Here is a 16,890-nt window from a genome sequence, read left to right on the forward strand (position 1 = left end):
TATCTGGGCAAATGAGGGGATGAATTGGCGGTAAAAGTTTGCAAAGCCCAGGAAACTTTGTAGTTCCTTTCTTGTGCAGGGTGGTGTCCAATCTAATACTGCTCTGACCTTCTCTGGGTCCATTTTAATGCCCTGTGGGGATATGCAATAACCTAGGTAGTCTATCCTTTCCTGGTGGAATTCGCATTTTGAGAGTTTGGCATATAGGTGGGCAGCTCGCAGCTTCTTTAAAACCGCTCTGACAAGGTTGACATGTTCCTCTTTTGTTTCGGTGAAGATAAGAATGTCATCCAAGTAAACAAGGACCCCCTTAAACAGGTGCTCCCTTAGAACGTCATTGATTAATTGCTTAAAGACTGCAGGGCCCCCTTGTAATCCAAATGGCAAGACTTTGAATTGATAGCACCCCATGGGGAAGTTAAATGCAGTCTTCCATTCGTCCCCTTCCTTAATTCTCACATGATAGTAAGCTTCCCTTAGGTCTAGTTTAGAAAAATTTTTCCCTTTCATTAGGTGTGACAGCATGTCTTTCATGAGGGGCAGAGGGTATAGGTTGCTTTCACTGATTGTATTCAGGGCCCTATAATCCACGCATAAACGTAAAGAGACATCCTTCTTCTCTCTAAAAAGGACCGGGGCAGCCACTTTAGGCTTGGCTGGCTCAATGAAACCTACCTCTAGGTTTTTTTTATGAATCTTTCTATTTCCTCCTTCTCTTTTGGGCTCAGGAGTATAATCTGGGCTTCGGGAGTTTTGCCCCAGGCTTGAATTCAATGGTACAGTCTGTGGGTCGGTGGGGGGGGGGGAGCTCATTCGCCCTCTCCTCACTGAAAACTTCAGCACGGTCTCTGTATTCCTCTGGTATTTCTGTTAGTCTTTTTTCCTCTCCTATGGATGCTTTTTCTATTCTTGATTCTGGTAGCCTCCCTTGGGGTTTTAAGTCCATAGGGTCCCCCTTCAGGAATTTGATTTATGTCATCCTCCAATTTACCCAGGGGTTCCATTTTTTTAAGCATTCCATCCCTAGGATCATTGGGCATTCCATGCCTGGGGTCACCACAAATGTTATGTCCTCCTCATGTTTGCCCAGGGAGAGGTGTATTGGTAGAATGGCTAGGGTAGCTGGCACCCCCCTTGCTATGGATCCATCTAACTGGCCAAATGAGATTGATTGTTCCAGTCTCCTCGATGGGATGCCCAGATTCCCCACTAGTGTTGGGCTAATGAGGCAGCGGGTGCAGCCAGAGTCTATTAAGGCTTTCACCTTCACAGCTTTGGGCATGGGGAGAATTAATATAGTCACTGTCTTGAGGATGGGTGTGATGTGTCCACTTACCAGGGGTTCTCCCTCCGAGCTGTCATCTGAGGCTTCCACTGGCCCTGCAGTGTAGGCTGGAGTTCTTTCCCCTTGGTGAGCAGAAGTGGGGGGTTCCGCAATTTCCATCATTCTCATGGCAGTTTCTTTTGGCTTAGCTGAAGACTTTCCGGATTTGCTGATTGGAGATCTGTCTGGGTTGTGCTGGGGGGCTTTGGAGCGGCATTCTACAGCTCGATGCCCTTCTCTTCTGCACTTGAAACACCCCATTTTCTTCTTGGCTATAGCCGGTGTTTTCACTGGTTCATGTGTCAACTCAGGCGGGGAACAGATCCATTGTTTTCCTCGGCGGTGTCTTTTCAATATGTCGATCTCTGCTTCCTCTGCCAAGATGTACCATTCCTTAAGTTGGTGTGGGTCCCCTCGGGGCAGGCAAGCATCATATAGGTCATAATTTAGTCCATCTTTGAAATGGCTAAGGAGGATGTCTTCTGGCCAGTTCAGTTTGCTGGTAATGGCCCGGAATTCTTGTGTATATTCATCCACCGGGTGTTTGCCTTGCCTCATCGTTTTTATCCTTTCACGGGCTTTATGATCAGCCAGGGGGTCTTCAGATCGTCTTCTCAGAGAGGACATGAAACAGTTGAAGTTGTTGAGTTCTGGGGCATTGGAGTCATGCAAGTTCACCATCCAATCTGCAGCCGGTCAATCCAGGGCAGATTGCACGATCCGGATGCGGGCTTTGTCGCTGGGGATGTCCTGCCCGTATTCCTCCGTGTAGCTGAGGACCTGGGTTAGGAAAAACCCCAAGCGTGTTGGCTCCCCTTTGAATTTCACCTCCAATGGCGGACGTCTTGGAATGGATCAGTGCCTCCGTTGTTGGTGGTAGTGTCTTCCGTCCAGATCGCCATCTGTGGTCCGGTAGGGGGTGGGGACTACTGGATCAGCAGGTGTCCCCGGGGTTGCAGGTTCCACTTCCCCCTCGGTGTCTCTCCCTTTGCAGCTCCAGGAGCTGGAGCGGCCGTAGCGCTCAGGATTCTCCTCTCCTAGGGAGCTGAGAGTTCTCTTCATCAGGTCAATAGCTTTCTCTAGGATCCAGTCTGAGTACGGTGCCCAGCTTCCTCCCTCTTCACTTGCATGCAGGGATTTCTCAATCTCCTGCTTCCATTCTGGTTGCTTGGTCCCCCATCTCAGGGTCACCTTTCTTGATTCCTTTCTCCACTCACTTTTCTTTCCAACGCCCATTGACCAGCGAGGCTTGTGGTCCCGTGTCTTCACCACTTCTTCTCCTGAGGAATCTGACCTCTCGGATCCCAACATCTGGCAAGGTTCCAATTGGGTCAGCAGCTCTCTTTCCAGGGAGTTTCCCCCCTTTCTTGCTCCATTGTCTGACATGGTAATTTTTTGCAAAATCCCCCGGCAAGGGTCTCCCTTCCAGGTGGATTAATTTTGCAAGTCCTGTCTAATGTAAGGACCCACCCCACTTTGCATCTTAAGAAGACAGAACTTTTGGAATAGTTCTTCCAACAGGCATCCTTTATTAAGAGAAAATGGTTGCAGGCGTTCTAGACAGGACTTGGGGTCCAAGCTCTCCCATTCAAGGTTTTAAGGGGTTTCCCAGTAGTCCCACCCAATCAAAGTGGGGTAAGGACCCACCCCACTTTGCATCTTAAGAAGACAGAACTCTTGGAATAATTCTTCCAACAGGAATCCTTTATTAAGAGAAAATGGTTGCAGGCGTTCTAGACAGGACTTGGGGTCCAAGCTCTCCCATTCAAGGTTTTAAGGGGTTTCCCAGTAGTCCCACCCAATCACCCCCCTCTTCCAGTGACAGTTTCAGGCATCACAATCCCACCCCCTTTTCCTTTCTGCCGGCTGGATGGAGACTTCAAAGAAAACTACATGAAAGGCAAAACTCCATTCTTATGGTTAGCTCTTTTGGCAATACACACAGTCAGCTGCTTTGAAGTGTACCGAAGGAAGTGAGGGCCATAAAGTCCCTTTGTTCACCCCTTCCCTTCATCGTATGGCAGAATTCATAGAAGGCAGAAATGGGGTTTTTTATAATTGATAACTAGAGATGAAATATAATTGGATTCTGACATCGAGAGGAATTGCTCGGGCATTTCCCCTGGACTGCATCCAGAATGAGAAGACAGGAGGAAGAGGAGAAGTAAGTAGGAAGGTTGAGGAGAAGGAGGAGAGGGGGAGAGTGAGGAAGAAGAGGAAAAGAGAGAAGTTAGAGAAGAGGTTAGAGGGTGGATGTGGTTTGGGGGGAAATGGGTGAGCAATACCGAAAGTTGTGTGTATAAATTTATTTTACCCTTTATCTGATGTATTTTTTATGAATGTAATGTAAAATTGAAAATATTTTTTTTTAAAAAATAATCTTGTTGAATGGAGAAGATAGACAATTTATATCTACTGTATGCATCAAGAAGGACTCAGGTTGGGGAATGCCTGGTGAAATAATTTGATATGCTAATGTCAAAGTATTTTATCTTGATTAGATCAGAAGAATTGCAGTAAAATTAACAATTTATATCATCCATTATGAAGCCACAAATTATTCAAAAAGAGAGAATAGAGTAAACTTTGCAGCAACAGGCTGGCTTTAGATTGAAGGTCAAGGAGCAAAATCCACAGAGCTCTTCCCGTGATTTTTTAAGAAGAATTCATACTGCAAATATGAAAAATTGCCAAGGCCTTGGAAAGACATTGCAGATATAAGGGTTACTTCTCACATAGTCAGAGGGAAAACAACTTAATGTCTGCTCTGGTCATTACCAAAATAAATGAAAGATGGGAACCAAGTCTCATTTCCTCCTGCCCCCAGAAAGCAGGCCAGCCTGTTGCATAATTCAGACAGGAGAAAGAGGTACCAAAATTGAACATTGAATTCACTATATATTAGGCCCACTTTTGATACTCAGTAGTTGCTGGAATTCTTTCATAATAGTTTCTTAGTTTTTCTTCCATCAGCATTTATCAGAAGCTCTTGGACTCTTGTGTGGCTGTTAATTATTTCCAACCCAACCTACCTAGGTAAAATTTAATAGCAAGAAGGAACTATATCGACCTCTCCCCAATGGGGGAATATTAAATTCAAGGTGCCTTTTAGAGCTTATAAGCAATTGGTTGCATCTGGATTTTTATACTGATAAGCTTTAAGTTTCAACCTCGCACCTATATACTGTAGAACGGGGTTTTTCAACCAGTGGTACAGGTACCACCTGTGGTACATTGGCACCTGGCAGGTGGTACGTGACCCTCCTAGAGAAGTAGTAGTGGGGGAGGGGAATGAGCTGAACCCGTGGCAGCATTGCACAAGCCTGAGCGAGAGATGGCTGGAGCTGCAGAGCTGTCAGGGCTCAGCGGAAGCACCAGGATCAGCGCCAGCCTCCAGCTGGACCTTGGCGCTGATCCTGGTGCTTCTGCTGAGCCCAGAAGAAGCACTGATCAGCTGGAATGTTGCAGCCTCTCCAGGCAACTGATTCATATTTATGATGTTCACAGTGTCCCACGGTCATGTGAAGTGACCAAAACCTGCTGCAACCACCCAGCAGATGGGGGGAATAAAAACCAAACAACCCCCACCCCACCCCCACTGCCAATCCTCAACAGAAATGCTCACAACAATGAAAACCTCGGACAGGAGGAAGAGTACTACCAGGCGGGCAGGCAGGCATCTTGCTTGGCTGTGGCTTGGGGGGCACTTTTTTCCATGCCATTGTAACTTCGAACAGTCACTAAGTGAACTGTTGTAAGTCGAGGACTACCTTACTTTATCACTTTTTTCCTTTTTGGGGGGGGGTCATCAAGTTTTTGACACCTTGCTAGGCGACTGGTGGTACTCGGATGTTGCCATATCCTAAAAGTGGTACAATGGGTGAAAAGGTTCAAAAGCCCTGCTGTAGAAAGCTCCAAATGTATTGGTGTGGGCACCGAAATGTACACTGGTACAAAACTTTGATTTCAAGCTTGCTAAATCATCTCCGTTGGTAGTGTGCCCATGGATTATGGATCTCACTGTTCTTCTTTAAAGATCAATGACCTACTCCCAATTGATTTCAGTTCAAAAGCACTACAAGCCTTTGGCTTTCTGCTCTATCAGTGAGTGCAGCTCAAAGCACCTAGTAGGGTGTGGGGTTTCCAGCAGGCAGAGAAATGTGTTCTGCCAGGATGAGTGGCAGAAACTCTACTTCTACTTCTCATTTTTCCTTCAGAGGCAGCTTGATGGAATTCTTTATTTTAGATGACCGTGGAGGCCAAGCGAGGGAGGGAGTATGGAACATATCTTTCCAAGTGGAATGGCTGGGCCATCCAACTTTATTCTGCAGCTAATTTTTTCCCCAATAGGGATATTTTTCTACTTCAAATGCTTTTTGTTCCTCTGTGATATGGCCATCTTCCATTGCAGATAATAGCAGTTGTTCTCTTGCTTACTCACCAACTCATGTCTTTTTTTTTTTTGTTAGTCACTCAGTTGAGATGTAGGTAGAGATATAACCTGATGCCAGGAAGCTATGAGATGTTACATTGCTCACATCAAAATACCTGATAGCAGTTCATACTGGCAGCGTTCTCTATCAAGATGTGCATTTATCAGTAGAACGTTTATTTACACAAAGACTCCCAGGCGAAAGCATCTCTCAACTTCAAAGATTTGCACCTGGGAAAAGGAAGTCATTTGGCCTGCACTGAAGGTTTGTAATCAGGATAGACATGATCTAGATTGAAAAGTCTGCTCTGGGTGCTCATTTAACTTGACTTGCCTTTTATCCTTACATTGTAAAGATGAGACACATATAGATACTGTGGTGCTGCTCAAATTGAATGATCACAATTTGGATAACCCAAATTAATCACCAGGATGTGATGATAGTCTTCTAAGATGTGAGCAACTTTTTTTTTGTTATTATAATTTTTACAATTTTACAATAAAAACCCCTTTCCCAATCCCTCCCAACCCTCCCCAAAACCCTCCCCCGTTCTTCCCAGAGCTAGATACAGAGTTAACTAAAACTTAGTAGAAAAAGCTTATAAATTCAAATAAACCACAAACAGATATGATTGTATTCAATAAACAAATTGTTAAATACATTAACTCCATTATATATAAAAAAAACAGAAAGAGAAAAAGAAGAAAAGAAAGAAAATAAAAATTATAAAAAGAAAAAAAGGGAGAAAAACTAAACTACACTACACTTCTAAATAATATCTTAAACTTTAAATATAAATTATTCAAAAGCTAAATAATATTTTCTAATATCATACCTATATTGTATAAAATTTATCCATCTTTTCCACACCAAGAGATACTTCTCTTGCGATTGATCTTTCAAAAAAGCCGAAATTTTTGCCGTTTCAGATAAGTAAGAAACTTTAAGAAACCATGTGGTGAGCAACTTTAACCTCTGAGAAAAAGTGAGAGACAAATTCACTTATCTGACCTCATTTTTTCTTCTCAGGCTTTATTTTGAGTCAGGCCTTCACTAAGAAGATAAAATTGGTGCATGTCAGTGTTGTGCCAAGTTTTGTTGGCATTTCCCCCCCAATTAATCAATTTGATGGAAAATAACTGCTTATGCCTTTCCCATCCTTATAGAGGAGAAAAACATTTCTGTGAAATTCTCATGAGTAAGGTTTTTATAAAAACTTTTATCATTGTTGTAAAGCGGTTGAAGGATATGCCTCTCATTACACAATTATCTCACTTACAACCTTCTTGGCTTACTATATTTGTGTTGACTCTGGTATATCACCAAATATTTTCATTTTCATTTTAGTAGCTCAAGAATAGGCAAGGAAACTGCATATTGTCAAAGATATGTACAATAGAAAATAATAACAGAATAACAGAGTGGAATGGGACTTTGGAGGTCTTCTAGTCCAACCCCCTGCTGAAGTGGGAGACCCTCTAACATGTCAGACAAATAGCTGTCCAATCTCTTCTTAAAAACCTCCAGTGTTGGAGCACCCACAACTTCTGCAGACAAATTATTCCACAGATTTAATTGTTTCATTGCCAGGAATTTTCTCCTTAGTTCTAGGTTGCTTCTCTCCTTAAGTAATTTCTATCCATTGCTTCTTGTCTTCAGTTGCTTCTCCAGTATGATGACTGAAGAATCCACCAATGGGTTATTTCAGTCCTCCTGCCCAATCAGACTAAGATGTGAAGTTGTCACGCCTCCTCATTAACTAGGTCCTCCCAGTTTTCATCTTAGTCTTTTGCCCATGAGAATGTAATAATTTGATTCTCTTCATGAAGAGCAGTTCAGGCTAGATATTTAATTCATTGGTGGATTCTTCCCGGAGTGTAGTAATGTTAGATTGGTTTCTTTCTCTGGGGAGTTTTGGTAATTTATTTGCCTTCCTTTCTTTCTCTTTCCTTCTATTACCTGGGAGCAGAGCTTATCCTTCTCCTGGCTGGGGTGGGTGGGTGTCTGCCTATGTTTTCCTAACTATTCAGTTAGCTGCGTTAATTCCCAGGGTAACATCAAGGGGGGTTTGTTCCCTTCCTCTCACTAGCTAAGGAGATTGTTTTTGATCAGTATTTTGGAACTATAACCAGTTCCTTGTGGCGGCCGCCATTTTGAGGCCATGTGGAGCCTTCTCTGACTGGGATCGGTCAGAGTCCTTCTAGTGGTGGCCATTTTGAATTCCTAAAGTTAAAGTTAATTGTTGCAATCGGACTGTTAGCAAGCTTCCTCCTTGCTCGTTGTACAAAATTGGTTTAAAACAAAGTCATTATTGTTTCCAGAGCTATTTATTCGGCTGCCGCTAAAGGAGGCGAAGCCTCATTGCTGTGGCAAACAGTAAAAAAAGCCTCATTTTTGCTCCTTTTATTATTTACTGACATAGTCCTTTTGGAATTCAACTGAGGTCTGTTCTTTCTCCTACTCCTATCTAGCGAAGGTAGTTCTTTCTTCTGAATCGAAGTGTCTGCCATTTTGCCAACTACTGTCTCATTGGGAAACGCCCAGGACAGGCAGGGATGCCATTTTTGGAGTTGTTTATAATTACCTCACAATTTAATTAATATTGCCTTTCTCATATTTATTTTCATCCTAATTTCCGATTAAGGTTCTGTTTCAGAATCCACTATTCATTGCAATTAGCAGCAAATTTGGGGCAATTATCATTGCAATGGAGGTCCAGCAGGCCCTGCTCGCCATTCCCTGCCTGAGTTCTGCCACCCTGAACCTAGTGGTTGCCTACAGGATCCTGATCATTGCCACTAGCAAGACACGTATGATTTCGTCACCATTCTGATCTGTTTGAAAGTGCGTCCAGCACATTGGTGACGAGCGCTCCACAGCGCCCAGCATGAGCCCAGGTTGCCAGAGGCAGTTCACGTTTTTTTCTCCACGTGCAGTCAGTCCCGCTGAGGGCTCCTGATATCTACTGCAGGGTCACTCAATTTCTGAGTCCTGCTTGGGGGCATTACATCGACATGGCAGAACCCACTGAGCCACAGCCTTTGGACACAGGCAACTTCCATTTCCTTTTTTGCAAGGATTTCAATTACCTGGCTCAGACAATTGCAAGACAGGATCCCTGTGGAGGAGGTTAGGATCCATCAGGACCTTACTAAGCTTATAGCCACATCTGAGTATATGGCAGATGTCTCAATGTATTCAGCCAAGCATTCAGCCAGGGCAATGGCTTCCAGCATAGTCGCCAGGAGACTACTTTGGCTCAAGAACTGGAGAGCTGAAAGCAAGCACAAGTGGCGTGCGGCCATTGCCCCCTTCATGGGTAGCCAACTGTTTGGGGAAGCATTGACCCCATACCTTATTGAGAATAAACAGAAAGAAAAGGTCATCTCTCACTTAGTTAGGAAATCCAACAGGCGTTACCTCCCTTACAGCCGCCGTCAGTCCTTTCGGACTGCATCTACATCGGAACAGGGACAACCTTACAGACCCCCAGCTCCGAAGGCTGATTGCCCCTTTGACAGAGCGGGGTATAGGGACAGATCCTGATACCAATCCCATACCAAACCTTCCTTCCGTGGCAGAGGGGGCTGCCCCTTCCGCTGCTCCAAGTGACTCAGAGGGGACCCCCCATTGGCGGCAGGCTAACCCTTTTCATCTGCCAATGGGAAAGCACCACCACGGACTCTTGGGTTCTGTGCACCATAAGGGAAGGCCTGTCTCTGGAGTTCAAATCCCATCCAATAGATCACTTTGTCTCTTGCCCAGCCATGAGAAATCACATAAAAAGAGGTCTCATGGAAGATGCCATCCAACATCTCCTCAGCATCAAAGCCATAGAGGAGGTTCCCTTGTCCCAACGGGGATTGGGGTATTACTCCATCCTCTTTGTAGTTCCAAAATCCTCAGGAGGATGGAGAGAAATCCTAGACCTCAAGGGGCTGAACCTCCACCTACAATACAGGAGGTTCAAGATGCAGACGTTGCACTCCATCCTAGGTAGTATCAGGATGGGAGATCTTCTAACATCAATAGACCTCAAGGAGGCATATTTGCATATCCCTATCCACCTGGCACATCGCAAATACCTGCGGTTTTGTTACCTCAACCGTCATTTTCAGTACAGGGCCCTACCATTCGGTCTTTCCTCCGCCCCCAGGGTCTTCACCAAAATACTGGCAGTTCTGGCGGCCCATTTGAGGTTGGTTCCAGTGCATATCCAGTGTTATCTGGATGACATTCTGATCCAATCGCTGTCAGCAACATCCGCCCAGTCAGATCTGGATCTCACAGTCAGGACTCTTCAGAACCGTGGGTTCTTAATAAATTTCAAAAAGAGCCAGACAACACCATCGACCCGTCTGTTACACCTGGGGGCGGTGATCGACATGGACAATTGTCACGTGTACCTATCGGAGGAAAGGCGCAAGAGCATCAAAGACCTGGCACTCAAGGTATGCAGGAACAGGACAGTAACATTAGCTCTCCTTTCCCAGTTGCTGGGGAAGTTGATATCCTGCATAGCGATAGTGCCGTGGGCCTGACTACATGCTCGAGCCCAACAAGGGGTTGTCGCCCAACACTATCCGTAGACAGCTAGCAGCCCTTTCCACAGTGTTTTCTTGGGACTCTTCAAAGTCCTTGTCTAGACACCCTACAATCAGATCTTTCCTAAAGGGAGTTACCAATAGCAAACCCCCTGTGATTCATAGGTATCCCTCTTGGGATCTACCCAAAGTCTTACGAGTTTTAACCTCTTCCCCCTTTGAACCACTTAGAACATGTTCCTTGCGGTACCTGTCGCTGAAGGTTTCATTTCTGATAGCCATAACTTCTGCCAGATGTATATCGGAATTAGCTGCCTTATCGATCAGGAAGGACCTGTGCTTGTTTCATGAGGACAGGGTGATTCTTCGATTAGATCCCTCATTTATTCCAAAAATAAACACGGTGTTCCATAGGGCACAAGAGGTTATTCTCCCGGACTTCTATCCCTACCCGTCACATGACTTGGAACGGCAATGGCAGCCTTTAGACATGCGGAGAGCTTTGCGCTGTTATATCAAATGCACAGCATCTTTCCGTAAATCAGAAGCCCTGTTTATATATCCTTCCAGCCTTCCTCAATGGGCCAAACGGTTTCGGCTTCTACTATAGGTAGGTGGATTAGGGCTTGTATTGCAGCAGCTTATGCGTCTCTTGCCCTACCCATTCCCAATCATGTGATGGCTCATTCCACACGCAGCGCTGCCACAACCGCTGCATGGGCTACTCAAGTGTCTATTGAAGACATTTGTAGGGCAGCGACATGGTCCATGCCTTCCCCATTTATTAGGCATTATCGCTTGGACAAGTTTGCTTCGGCTGAGGCTGCCTTCGGTAAACGTATTTTGCAGCAGGTGGTGACACCATCAGGTTCACAGGCCCCAACTATTTCCCACCCGTAGGGGCTTCAGGAGCTTTGGTACGTCCCATTGGTGGATTCTTCAGTCATCATGCTGGAGAAAGAGCGTTGGCTTACCTGAATGCATGTTCTCAGCATGATGATGAAGAATCCACGCCCTCCCTTCGAGTTGTTAGTTAGTTAGAGGTTGGGGACCTGTTTCTTTCTTGTTTTTTTATGAATGCCTGCTTGAGAGTCATTACGTCCGACTGTTGTCATTGGCTACGCCCTCAATGAAACTGGGAGGACCTAGTTAATGAGGAGGCGTGACAACTTCACATCTTAGTCTGATTGGGCAGGAGGACTGAAATAACCCATTGGTGGATTCTTCATCATCATGCTGAGAACATGCGTTCAGGTAAGCCAACACTCTTTTTAAGAAAAGTTGACCTCCTCTTCTTTGTGGCAGCCCCTCAGCTAGTGGAACACCATTGTCATGTCACCCCTAGTACTTTTTTCCATTAAACTAGACATACCCAATTCCTGCAACAGTTCTTCATCAGTTTTAGCCTCCAGCCCACTAATCATCCTTGTTGCTCCCCTCCCTACTCTTTCTAGAGTCTCAGCATGTTTTTTACATTGTGGTGACCAAAACTGGATGCAGTATTCTAAGTGTGGTCTTACCAAGGCAAGGTAAAGTGGTATTAACACTTCACATGATCTTGATTCTATCTTTCTCTTAATGCAGCCTAGCACTGTGTTGGCCTTTTTGGCAGCTGTAGCACACTGCTGGCTCATATTTAAGTGATTGTCCACTAGGACTCTAAGATCCCTCTCGCAGTTATTACTATTGAGCCAGCATTAAGTCTAATATCATCATCAATAAGTTTAAAATCATACCAAAAGCAAACATAACAATTTTAAATGTCCCCAGGAAGCAAACAAGCAATTATTCTGCTTAGATCAGTTGATTTGGAGTTTGAATTGAAAGTCAAATATCCTCCCTACATCTCCATTTATAACTGGCTATGTAATTTCTCAGGAAAGGGTTGTCCTCATTGAGTACATTTACACAGCTAGATATGTCAATTCCATCGTTGACATTCAAAATTATTGTTTTCGGCTAAGCTGCAATCAGTCCAAATTTCCAGCCCACCGCAACTTGCAGTTTGTTAAATTACTTCGTATTTTTCCTTCCTGCCAATTTCCCTTTTTTTGCACTTTATTCCCTCCTTGTGTGCTGGGGTTTCAGAATAAAATTCATGAGCACTCCAGAATTTCTTAATAGGCATGGATTATGAGTTGGCATTGTGTGTCCAATAGCCCTGGGCAGGAGTTGAGAAAGCTTGGTAGCTAAAAGATGGTAGGTGTTACATCTGCACTGTGTAATTTCAGATTTTCCTAATAGTTGAATTTAACTATTGGTATATAAACAGCCAGAAGGAAGAAGTAAATGCTTAGGTAAAACAAAAAATCAATGTGGGTGAAATAAGAATACATTCTCCTATCTTGTATTTTACAAATGTTTTTAAAATTTTAAACAGGGTGTTCTGATTTGAAGTCTCAAGTTCTAATTTTCCAACTCCTTTTCAGGTTTCTGCCATCTTTGCCACTCACTAAACTCAATTTTAAGTTAGCTGTTCAGATGTGAAATAAGTAGATGCTAGTTTTAACAATTTCTGTCTTTCCAATATTTTGTACTCATTTAAAACTCATGGTTTCACAGAGGGTGCTCATGCTTTCCTTGTATTATCTTGTTTGGGCTATATAATGATCAGCATTTCTCATGTTCAGTATCAGAACAAATAATAATAATGGTGGTTTTGTTTATTGTTATCTTTGTCGCTGGCTTCCCTGTCAGGTTTTTTTATATATAGAAAATGGGCTGACCAGTATCAGCCCATTAAATTCAAGGAATCTATCAGAAGGAGTATCTTTGGTATTCTGAGGAAGGAAACGCATGAAAATTGTAATGCAAGACCAAACATGCCAAATATTTACAGGACTTTCAGCCCCCCCCCCCTCAAAAATCTAGAACCCCATAAAAGTTCAACCTTGTCCCAGTATGTTACAGTTTCATCTGCTTTGCATAATCTCCTCACCTACCTCCAACTGCAAACAAGCTTTCAGTGTGATTCCCTGTTCCCCCAAAGATCTCCAAAGTAATCTTTGGAGAGCCACTTTTTGGAAAAACAAGCCTTTTAAAATCTCATTGACTATATAGAGAATAAGTTATTAACTATGAATTTTAAACTTTTTTTATTGTGGCTACATCTGTTAGTCATGATGAAATGCTGAAAAAGAATTCTGTAATCATAATTAAAGTCTCACATTCTTTCCAACCTGTCTTGATGATTGTATCTATCTAGTAGTATTGATTGCCTGGAAAGTAGGGCTTTGGGTTCAAAGGTAAAAAGTTTCTTCTGATATAGAGGAGCCTATACACAGCATCTGTCTGCAAGTCTTTATGCTTAGAAGGTCTGGGAATCAGCTGCATGATCAGAGGAAAACTGTTCTGTCCCAGCCTATGTGAGTACTTGTTATGCTCACAAGGAGAAACCCCTCTTCCAAGAAACAGACAGGAACCGCAAGAAAAAACCAACCCCTTTAATTCTCACAGACCTGAGTCAATATCCAAGACAAACAAACACAGTCCATAGAAACACAATCCTCAACACGAACAGTTGCCTTCGGCAACCAGCACTTCCCACATCTTCCCTTTTATAATTCAGCCAAGGCATGGCTTCCTAATGCCTTCTCCTTTGCCTTTGGAGCCACCCCATTACATTCCTTTGTCCTACTCGCTTCTCTTTCCTGTGCATTTGTACATTGTGATTTGTCCCAACTGTTCTTCATCACTGTCCAACTCAGGCTCCCAGCACAGCTGTGTCTCAACTGTGGGGCCAGGCTCCTCGTCCAACTGTATAAGTCTTGGAGATCCTCAGAGCCTTCCTCTGACTCTAATGTCACTCCAGGCCCCTCCTCATTTGATTCCTCAGACTCAGCTGCCAGATCCACTGGCTGGTGAGGAATCACAACAAAAACACACCTCTGCATTGTGGAACCAATCAGAATATTTTACTAGGCTTAGTAATAAAGTCGTGCTTAAAACATTGGCAAGATTCTGTTGAACAAACAAATAAGGAAAGCTTGTGCATTTACAGTGTAACTGAATTGGCATCTGGAGGGGAGGGAGAGAGAATGTATCCAAGAACATTTAAATATAGAATAATAATCTGAAAAAAAAAACTCCTCCACTGATTAAGAACATTTTAACCACATAGCCTGATTTTATGTACTTGTATCAGTCATTCACTCAGAGCTTTCAGATCCAATTTTTCCTGCTGTCTGCCAGTCCAGGAGAAGACAGGGATTGAGTAGCTGAAGTATAGAGTGCCCTTGTTAAGCGACTGCCTCGTTTAGCAACTGTTTGCAGTTACAGTGGTCATGAAAAAGTAATTTTGCATCCAATCCTCACATTTATAGCTGTCCCAAAGCTGAAATTAAGATCATAAGCACAGTGATTTTCTTTAACAACTGCTTTGCTTAACAACCCAGTTATTGGCCCCAAATGTGCTTACTAAATGAGGGCTATCTATAGACTTTAAAAACTCCCATTAGACCTCTCAAAATTTGAAAATGAGTAATGGAGGACATTCAGTTTAAATTCAGTGGGATGGCTGGGTTAAGAAAGGAAGAAAAATGCCACTCCATGATTGCTGAGTAGGCAGGATTCAGACACTATGACCTGTTTGACCCACTGCTTTAGTACAGATAGTCCTCAACTTACAACAGTTCATTTAGTGACCGTTTGAAATTACAGTGGCATTGAAAAAAAAGTGACTTATGACCTTTTTTCCCCCTTATGACAGCTGCAGCATCCTCATGATCACATGATCAACATTTGGAGGCTTGGCAACTGGTTCATATTTATGACCGTTGCTGTGTCCCAGGGTCCTGTGATCCCCCTTTTGTAACTTACTGACCAGCAAAGTCAGTGGGGAAGCCAGATTCACTTAATTACTAATTACTAATTTAACATCTGTGGTGATTCACTTAACAGCTGTGGCAAGAAAGGTCAGAACATGGGGTAAAACTCACTTAACAACTGTCTTGCTTAGCAACAGAAATTTTGGGCTCAATTGTGGTCATAAGTTGAGGACTACCTGTACATGTTTGCAGATGCAGATGATCATCCTCAAGCACCTCATTTTTCAGCTAGGCATTCTGAGGCCTTATTAAACCTCTTTCTCTCCCACCATAAGTAGACTGATTATTTAGAGTAATAGCTCCCTATGAATGAATAGCAGAGATGGGGCTGTAAAACAAAGAACTGGCTTTGTCTTCTGATGAATTAAGATAGCATGTGGGTGGCTGGTGAATAGCAGAGACTTCCTTCAAGCTCCTGTCACTGAGCTTTTCTTGTGTTTTTTCATTTAAGAAACCTCAGCCTGACCTTAATACTCAGAACAAAGAATTATTTGCAATTTAATAGATTTAGGCAGAAATGAGTATTACTCCCATACAAGTTACGGAGGAGAAAATGTTTTTACAAATATGAAACCTGAGCTAATGTTATGTAGAGTTGTAGCCAAATTGAGTAGAGCTGCTGATATTTTTCCTTGAAAAAAAACATAACAAGGAGAGTCAAAAGGAATTACGCAAATTAAAGGAGCAGAAATGTATACAAAGAACAAGCAGTGGAAGTCACTGGAACTGGGAACCTAGTTCTTAGTTCTTTTTGTGTTGATGGTTTCATACTACATTTGTACTTCCCCTCCTTACAAGAGATTCATTCCCATCTGTACATGGGAATCTGTACAGTTTTTTTCTGTGTATGGGAAATATAGAAAATCTGATGATGATGATGTGTCTTCTAGTCAGTATTGACTGCTGCTGACTGCCTGAACAAGTTCCTGCAGGTTTTTTTTTTTTTGGCAAGCTTTTACAAGTGGTTTGCCATGAAGGAAAGCTATGGCAAATCTAGACAACATACTAAAAAGCAGAGACATCACCCAGCCAACAAAAGTACATATAGTCAAGGCCATGGTTTTCCCAGTTGCAATGTATGGCTGTGAAAGTTGGACCATAAGAAAGGCTGAGCGCAAAAGAATTGAGTCCTTTGAATTATGGTGCTGGAGAAGACTCCTGCGAATCCCCTGGACTGCAAGACAATCAAACCGGTCAGTCCTAGAGGAGATCAACCCTGACTGCTCTTTAGAAGGTCAGATCCTGAAGTTGAAACTCAAGTCCTTTGGCCACCTAATGAGAAGGAAGGACTCACTGGAGAAGAGCCTAATGCTGGGAAAGATTGAGGGCAATAGAAGAACGGGACGACAGAGAATGAGGTGGCTGGATGGAGTCACTGAAGCAGCAGGCATGAGCTTAAATGGACTCCAGAAGATGGTAGAGGACAGAAAGACCTGCAGGAATTTTGTCTATGGGGTCGCGATGGGTCTAACATGACTTCACAACTATCAACAACAACAAAAATTTTCTAGGGCTGAAAGAGAGAGAGAGAGAGAGAGAGAGAGAGAGAGAGAGAGAGAGAGAGAGAGAGAGAGAGAGAGAGAGAGAGAGAGAGAGAGAGATTGACTCAAGGTTACTTGGCTGGATTTGGGCCTAAGATGACACTAGAACTCATGGTTTCTTGGTTCCTAGTCTGACATCTTAACCATTGTGCCAACTTGGCTCTCCTCTTGGGAATCTAATTATCATTTTAGGAAACTTTTTTTCAAAGTGATTGCAGATCG

Source organism: Crotalus tigris, unplaced genomic scaffold, assembly GCF_016545835.1.
Source record: "Crotalus tigris isolate CLP2741 ecotype Arizona unplaced genomic scaffold, ASM1654583v1 scf7180000018922.241687, whole genome shotgun sequence".
Classification (NCBI taxonomy): domain Eukaryota; kingdom Metazoa; phylum Chordata; class Lepidosauria; order Squamata; family Viperidae; genus Crotalus; species Crotalus tigris.